This window comes from Octodon degus, unplaced genomic scaffold (genome assembly GCF_000260255.1).
Source record: "Octodon degus isolate 3935 unplaced genomic scaffold, OctDeg1.0 scaffold00017, whole genome shotgun sequence".
Lineage (NCBI taxonomy): Eukaryota > Metazoa > Chordata > Mammalia > Rodentia > Octodontidae > Octodon > Octodon degus.
Genome location: NW_004524593.1, coordinates 8,989,540 through 8,997,534, shown reverse-complemented (window position 1 = coordinate 8,997,534; position 7,995 = coordinate 8,989,540). Strand labels below are relative to the sequence as shown.

At 41.6% G+C, this 7,995-nt stretch overlaps 1 non-coding gene across 1 annotated transcript; it reads right to left on the bottom strand.

The window, feature by feature from the left end:
* Positions 1 to 4,452: 4,452 nt before the first annotated feature.
* On the bottom strand, positions 4,453 to 4,636 carry LOC111815551. The gene has a single exon (XR_002820234.1). It is a non-coding gene; the product is annotated as a U2 spliceosomal RNA (small nuclear RNA).
* Positions 4,637 to 7,995: the final 3,359 nt, after the last annotated feature.

Genomic DNA, 7,995 nt, shown 5'->3' with positions numbered 1-7,995 from the left:
ATATATATCATCACGAGCAGGGATTAAAGGCAGAGGAAAGACAGGCAGCAAGATACAGCCTCTCCGGGACCTGGAATTAAGACACCTGGAAAACAATGACTTAGTAAAGAAAAAAGAAAAGCGGGGCTCTGGGAATCAGGCAAGAGCCGGGAGGGAAACTAGAAACTACAGACCCTGTAGAAAGAGGATACTGCGGAGGGGAGGAAGGCCAGCTGCAGTGAACCCTGGCCTGGGAGGGAGGGGACGCCCTGGCTCACGAACAGAAGGGTGGTCTGGAGAGGACCTAGAAAAGCCCACCTGTCCTCAGCTGCAAAAGCAGCCTGGGATCTTCCTCGGAAAGAAGCTCTTTTCACATGGCTGGCTAGAGAAGAAATCTGGTGCAGCACCCGCCATATTTGAGAGGGTTTAATGAGGACCCAGGAAGTATATACTATATATTAAAAATGTTATATGTGTAAAAATCAGCACAGAGATTTCACAGGAAACTAAAACTAAAGATTCCATTCAACCCAGCCATTTCCCTTCTAGGGGGCTTCCCTGAAGAGGCAAAGACGTTATGGTCCAGTGATGCAGATCTCGGAAGGAGCCAGTATATTCATCAACAAATGAATGGATAGAGAAAATGTTATTTGCACACAATGGAATACTGCTCTGCATAAAGAAGAATACATTTGAGTTGTCTGTAAGAAAATGCATGTACGTTGGGGCCATAAAGAGAAATCAGATGCAAGCTTATATATCACACGATTTCTCTTATATGAGAAACACAAAATATAAAGAGCAAAGCGAAAGCTAGATAACAGGAAATAGGGAGATAAATCTTGTGCAAATGGGAAAGGGTTCAAGAGACGGAGGGAGGGACCAGGCATGATGGCACCCAGGGGTAATCCCAGCACGCGGGCGACTGAGGCAGAAAGCCTGCTGCAAGTTTGAGGCCAGCATGGGATACAAAGTGAGTTCAAGGCCACCCTGAGCTGTGTAGTGAAGCCCTGTTTCACACACACACACACACACACACACACACACACACACACACGATGGAGGGAGGGAAGATGAAAAAAAGAGGAAGAAGTAAAAAGACCTCAGATGTGTTATGTATATAGACCAACTCCCCATGGGGAATGTAATCATTATATACTGCAAACATGTACTAATAAAAATTAATTTAAAAATATAATATTAAAATGTAAAAATGAAACCCAAGGACTGGCAAAATATATTTTTGAATCTGTATATCTCACAAAAGATGAATATTAAGAATATTTAAAGAACTCTTGCAAATCATTCAGAGAAAAGTACACAACTCAAAATTAGCCAAAAAAAAAAAAAAAATCACTTGGAAGCCTTTGAAAAATTCTAATGTCCATTCTAATGCTACAAGGAGTACTTAATTTACCTAGGCAAGCTGGGTGTGATGGTGTACACTTGTAATACCAGAACTTGGAGGCTGAGGTAGGAAGATGAGTTCAAGGCCAGCCTGGACTACAAAGTGAGACCCTGTCTCAAAACAACAACAAATTTTTTTTTTTTAACCTAGGCAAAGATCATCAATGGATACAAAATCCAGTGAGAGAGATATCCATATAGTCTCCAAGTATCCACTCACAGGTCACTTGTCCATTACAAAGAAGAAAGAGGAACTTCTGAAATAAATACAGCAGCCACTTCTTCAGCTAAGTAATCAAACTTAACACTACCAACAAGATCTAAAGAGGTTGGGGGAAAAGGAATATATGAACAGGTGAATCGTGAAAGACGTCCAGATGAAAAGCAACCATACAATAGGTGATTGACCGTAGCATTGTAGCATTGTTATAGTTTGGGTGTGGACTGTCCCCCAAAGGCACATGTTAAAGACTTGGTCCCCAGGCTGTGGGACTGTGGAGTGGGGGGTGGAACCTTTGTGTCCTAGGAGATTGGGACCCTGGTCCCTCTTCTTTCTGTTTCTTTGTCACCTGGCTGCCATGAGGTGAGAAGCTTTGGTTCACCAAGTTGTTCCACCTCATCATAGATCCAGAAGTTATTGGGGGGAATCAATCATTAACTGAACCCTGCAAAAGTATGAAGCAAAATAAAGCCTATACTCTTTTGAGTTGATTATCTCAGATGATTTATTACACCAACAGAAAGCTAACCAGTGTGATCACTGATTAGATGCAATCAGAAAAGGCAGAGTAGTTGTTACCCTGGGAGGTGTTGGTGTTGCAGCAAAAAAGTTACAATCCTATATGATATAATCTAGGAGGTGGTTACAGGGTGCATATATGCATTAACTGCAGTTCTCTTCACTGGAGTGCAAGTCCTGGCTTCAATACCCTGAACCACACACATGAGCAAGCAAGCAAACAAACAAAAATAAAAAACATATGCTCCCCACTAAGTTCCCATCTGCAGTTCCTGGGGGGAAATGGTACTATGAAAGTTATTCTGGTTTGCAGAATTCAGAATTCAGTCATTCTGTTTGGTTAAGAATTCTGGTCGGGGGGCCTGCCCCTTAGCTCAGTTCTTTAAGTGGCTGTTTGAACAAAGCAGTCAGGCTCAGGTTGCTGTGGTTCCATCCCCACAACTCAAGCCAGGTATACATGCCCTGAAGGCAATCGGAGCAAAAAAAAAAAGAAAAGAAAAGAAAAAAGAAAAAAGAATTCTGGTCAGCAGAATCCTTGTGGCCACAGGTATGAGGTCTCCCTGTGTCCTTGCTGGCTACCATCAGATCCTGGAGGCTGCCTGTCTTCCTGGTCATGCAGCTTCCTCTGTCTTCAGGCCAGCAGCGACCCACGAATCCTTCTTGGGATCCAGTGCTCTGGCTGCTCTGATGCTTTGTTTTTCTAGAATCTAGATTGAAAGGCCCAGACCTGCTTGAAAAATCTCCCCCAGTTAGTGTCAGAGGATTTGGACCTTAGCGGTATCTGCAGAAGCCCTCTGGCCACACAGGCAAAGATCATCTCAAGATCATCTGAGGATTCTGCCTACCAAAATGACTAACTGATGTCACAGATATATAAGAGGATGTCTCTGTTCTCTGAAGATAAACATGAGGACATTTAGGGATGAGGGTCACTCTGTTTGCAACTTACTTTCAAAGATTCCTCAAAAAACTATGTATGAATGCATAGAAAACATGAACAACTGGTGGATCTAGAAGAATATATGCATATTTATTGTATTCTTCAATCTTTCTGTAGCTTGAGTACATTATCAAAAAGCATAGGATGTACATGGAGTTTACATTCATCTTGGGGAGTAGGCATATGTACACTGAAAACATACTAAAATTTAAAACTTAAAAAAATGAGTAAAACTCATTATATGAAATTTATGCTTCAGCATAACTAGAGCAGAATAGGTAAATTATAGTCATCAATAAATATATTGATAACAGATACCTTCCAACCAAAATAACCACTCAGGGGAAGAAAATGTGATGTTAAAACATCTAACTGGTAATATTTTCCAGAGAGCTGGCCAAATAGCTCAGCAGATTAAAGCACCTGCAAGCAGGCGCAGGGGCCAGGGGTTTGATCCCTGGGCCTGCTGTGCCGGCCCTGCCTCCAGGGCACGCTGAGGTGGTGATCGAGACTGGGCATGGTGGCGGGTGCCTGAAATCCCTGCACTTGGGAGGCTGTAAACAGGAGAATCACTACAGAGGTCAGTCTAGTAGTAAGACCCTCAACACCCTGTAGACCCTTCCCTAAAATAAAATATATGAGTTAACACACCGATAATAATCAAATAACGGAACTAAATGAAAAAAGGGGATATGGATGAATGTCCATTTTGTATCTTTGTATTCAAAGTGGTTAGGATAGATATATAGTTACATTCTCTTAATGAATAGAGGGATTTGTTCTAATAGTGTTTGTAAATAGGATATCATGTCTGCATCTTGTACAGCAATTACCACTAGGAAGAATGTATCCGATGTGTTAATTATCAAATCTGTCCTACCAATTTGGTTTGAAACTGTCTCATTGCTATTTATTTCTCAATAAAATTATGAAAAAATATATATATATAATTTTCCTTTCCTGTAAAAGAGTTATGAAAAAATAGCTCTTTGAGGCTGGGGGTGTAGCTGGCTGGGAAGGCACAGGCCTAGCGCGCTCAAGACCCTGGGCTGGCTTTCCGGAGCCCCACAAAAGAATTTGCCCTTTCTTCAGTGAGGCCTTACTGAGGGAGTCTAGCACATGGGTTGAGTAATTTCACACAATATCTTGAATATCTTTTGAGAAATTTTTGCCACATAAACATGAGTCAAAATATATTTTCTGCTTAAGAATGATGGAGAAGTTGTGTGCTTATTGCTATAACTAATCCATAAAGGAAGAATTTTTTTCTTCTTTCATTATCAAACTGTAGTATGATTAGGAATTCTGAAAATGTATACACTCATCAAGAGTTTTTCTTTCTGTTTCGTTTTTTAAAAAAACCTCTGCAATCACTTATTTCCTTGTGTGTGTGGGTATCATTCCTGCAGATACTAAAATATCAGGTTGGTATGCACAGTAGATAGATGGATTCCACTTCCGAGCTCCGAAATCCCATTTAGCATATTGTCCTTGGATAGAGGGCATCTTTGATATTAAACTGATAAAAATAGATATTACACTTGATACTACTCAAAAGGCCAAGAAGCGATACCCTCTGAGATTTGTCTTTGGCAGATCTTTCGTTTTGTATTGGCTTTTCTAAGTATTTTAGGTTCATGTACAGGTGAACACAGGCAAGTCCGAGCTACTGCAAGGGAGCCTTGACAAACACTCCAGTGTACAATGTATGTCAGGGTATGTGATACACAGTAAGAGATTTGACTCAGTATGCTCAGGCCTAGACTTACCCTAATAAACCTGATTCTTCTTTTTGTTTTACTTTGCTGAATCAGGCACAGATTGTCCTGAATCAATTAAAAATGTTTATCTTTCATGGTTATTTTGACTTTGAGTAAGAGCCAGAAGTTGCACATTGCTAGGTCTGGTGAACATGGTGGATGAGATGTTTTTAATGAGCCTGACTTTCTGTGGGAGGCACTTGGCAGCAGTGTTCATTGTATTTTGATCATACCTCCTAAAGATATTCATAAAAAAAGACATTCAGAATTGCTTCAGAAAGGAGCAAGAGGGCTGGGGAGATAGCTGGGCAGTCTAAGCACCTGCTTGGCAAGTGCAAGGACCTGGGTTTGATCCCTGGCACCACATGCCGTGGCCGAACTGGCCACTGAAACAGGGCGTGGGGGCACACATGTGTAATCCCAGTGCTGGGGAGGCTGAGACAGGAGGATCACTACAAGTCCGAGCTGCATAGCAAGATCCTGTACCAAATAAATAAATAAATAAATAAATAAATCTTTTTTTTTTTTTTAAGGTAGCAAGAATGATGGGATAAATACGTTCAAGGGAGGGCCAGCCAAATAGCTCAGCAGATTAAAGCACCTGCAAGCAGGCACAGGAGCCAGGGGTTTGATCCCTGGGCTTGCTGTGCTGGCCTTGCCCCTGGGGGCATGCTGAGACTGGGCATGGAGGGTCTTTGCACTGAGCTACATCCCCAGGCCTTTTGTAACTTTCATGAGTTGTTCATGTTGGCCTCAAATTTGTGGTCCTCCTGCCTCAGCCTCCAGAGTAGCTGGGATTATAGGCCTGCACCATTACACCTGGCTCAATCTTGTAAATTTTCATCACCTGAAATACAAACACTTAGCTGGACATAGCAGTACATGTCTGAAATTTCAGTGCTTTAGAGGTTGAGGCAGGAAGATTGCAAATTCAAATCCAGCTTGGAGAACTGAGCGCTTCAACATATGGAAAAAAAAAAAAAAAGAGAGCTATAAGCCAATAGAGATTTTTCTTTCTTTCTTTCTTTCTTTTCTTCTCTTTTTTTTTTCTTGGAAGCATCTATAGGGTGTTCAGGGTCTCACTACTAGATTGGACTCACAGTGCTCTGCCTGTTTACAGCCTCCCAAGAGCTGGGATTACAGGTGCGCGCCACCACACCCAGTCTCAATTGCCATCTCAGCATGCACTGGGGGGTGGGGCTGGCACGGCAGGCCTGGGGATTGAACCCCTGGCCCCTGCGCCTGCTTGCAGCTGCTTTAATCCACTGAGGTATTTGGTCAGCCCCAACAGAGTATTCTTACATATTGCTAAGAGTGTTAATTCATACATTTGTGTTGGGGAAATGTTTGATGTCATCACACACGTGAATACTCTTGGATCAACTATTTTTATTACTGATGTAAAGTCCACCAATAAATGTGTACGCACTTCAAGAAAAGAAAAATAGTATGATGTTTTTTTCAACAGATGGTGCTACCCCTGTATGGGGGACTCTAGAGGATATTTTATAACACAGAAGACCCGCTATAATGCTGGCCCTTCGAGAAGAAAATGGAAATGCATGCGCAGCAATCTCAATGACCAGGGCTGCCCAAGCTGCAGTTTGCTGTATTAATAAATGTCTGCATGCTCCTGGCCACCACTTTGAGTACTTCTTGTAAAGGTAGAGACCAAAGGTAACTTGTATTAATCTCATGATGCCTCAGTAAACTTTGCATTAAAATATTTATGCAAGTTTTTCTTTTCCTGAAGTGTGTATACAGTTTTCTGGCAGACGCTGTACAGTGGGTTTGGCCTTGCCCATGTGCTCAAGAAGAACCACATGAAAGTTTCACTGTAGAATCTTTTGTAGTGCATTGCACAGTGCGCCAGCACTTGCATCAGTATCTCTTTCTGCACACATACCACGCACGCTATTATTTGTTCTAAACTACTCGGAAATATGTTAAAGACGTCATGACTAAGAAAGTTGCAGGTTTAGCATTTATAAAATATTAAAAATGTGCAAAACAACATTATTATGTTTAGAAATATATATATACATAACTGGAATAGAAAAGAACAGAAATGCCTGGGAAGATAGCTCAGCAGCTTAAGCTCCTACCTAGCAAGGGCAAGGTCCTAAGTTTGAACCCTGGTACCAAAAAAAAAAAAAAAAAAAAGGAAGACAGGTACAGAAATGATACCAACCAAATTTAGGTGAGTGGGGTGCCTTGGGTATACAGAAGGAAATGTGTTCAAGGGTGAGCACTCACTATCTGGCAAATAAATGAATATTTGTTCTGCTTTCAATTCTTCTATATCTAAGCCCTACTAATTCCAAGATCTTCTCTAAACATTTCCACATCCAGTTGACTATTCCACTTATGATTACTAGTCTCGAGAGTCCCTAGCCCAGTCTTAGGCACCACTAATAGGGTATAATCTGGGACAAATATCCTCTGTTGTTTCTTCTACCCCAGCTTGCTCTTCTTCTCACTTTCCACATGTACTGCATGTAAATTATTTATTCCCCCAATTAGGATGAGCAATGACCTTGTCTTATCAATCATCATATTCTCAGAAACTCTTCCTTCTCAGCCTAATTTACCATAGGCTACCTGGAATTGCTTACTGAATGGCATTAAATAACTTATATGCTTGTATCTGATACAAATGCACACAGGTGATTTTTTAAAATATTTAAATTTTAGAATGATTTTGTATTGAATGTGCTATAGCTTGGATGTTGAATGTCCCCCAGTGGCCCATGTGTTGGAGGCTTGGTAGCCAAGGTGGCATTGTCAGAGGCAGTGAGAGAATTTTTGTGTCACTGGGGTGTCCTTAAAGGGGATGATGGGCCCCTGCACAGGTTTTGCTGTTTCCTGGCTGAGTTGAGCAGTTCACTCCCCCAGGAGCTTCCACCATGGTCACACAGGATGCCTACCACAGGCCTGAAGCAATAGCTCCTGCAAGCCTGGGCTGGGGTCACCAAAACTGTGAGCCAAAATAAATCTGGCTCTTTGTTCCAGCTACTTACTATTAGTGACAGAAAGCGGACACACAAGTTAAAAAAAAAAAAAAATGCTAAGCAAGAGTACATTTATTAGAACTTACATGGGGGTGGGGGATGGAAGACTGGCAAAGTCAACAGCTCTCAGAAACAGAAATGGACAAAATAGGATAGATA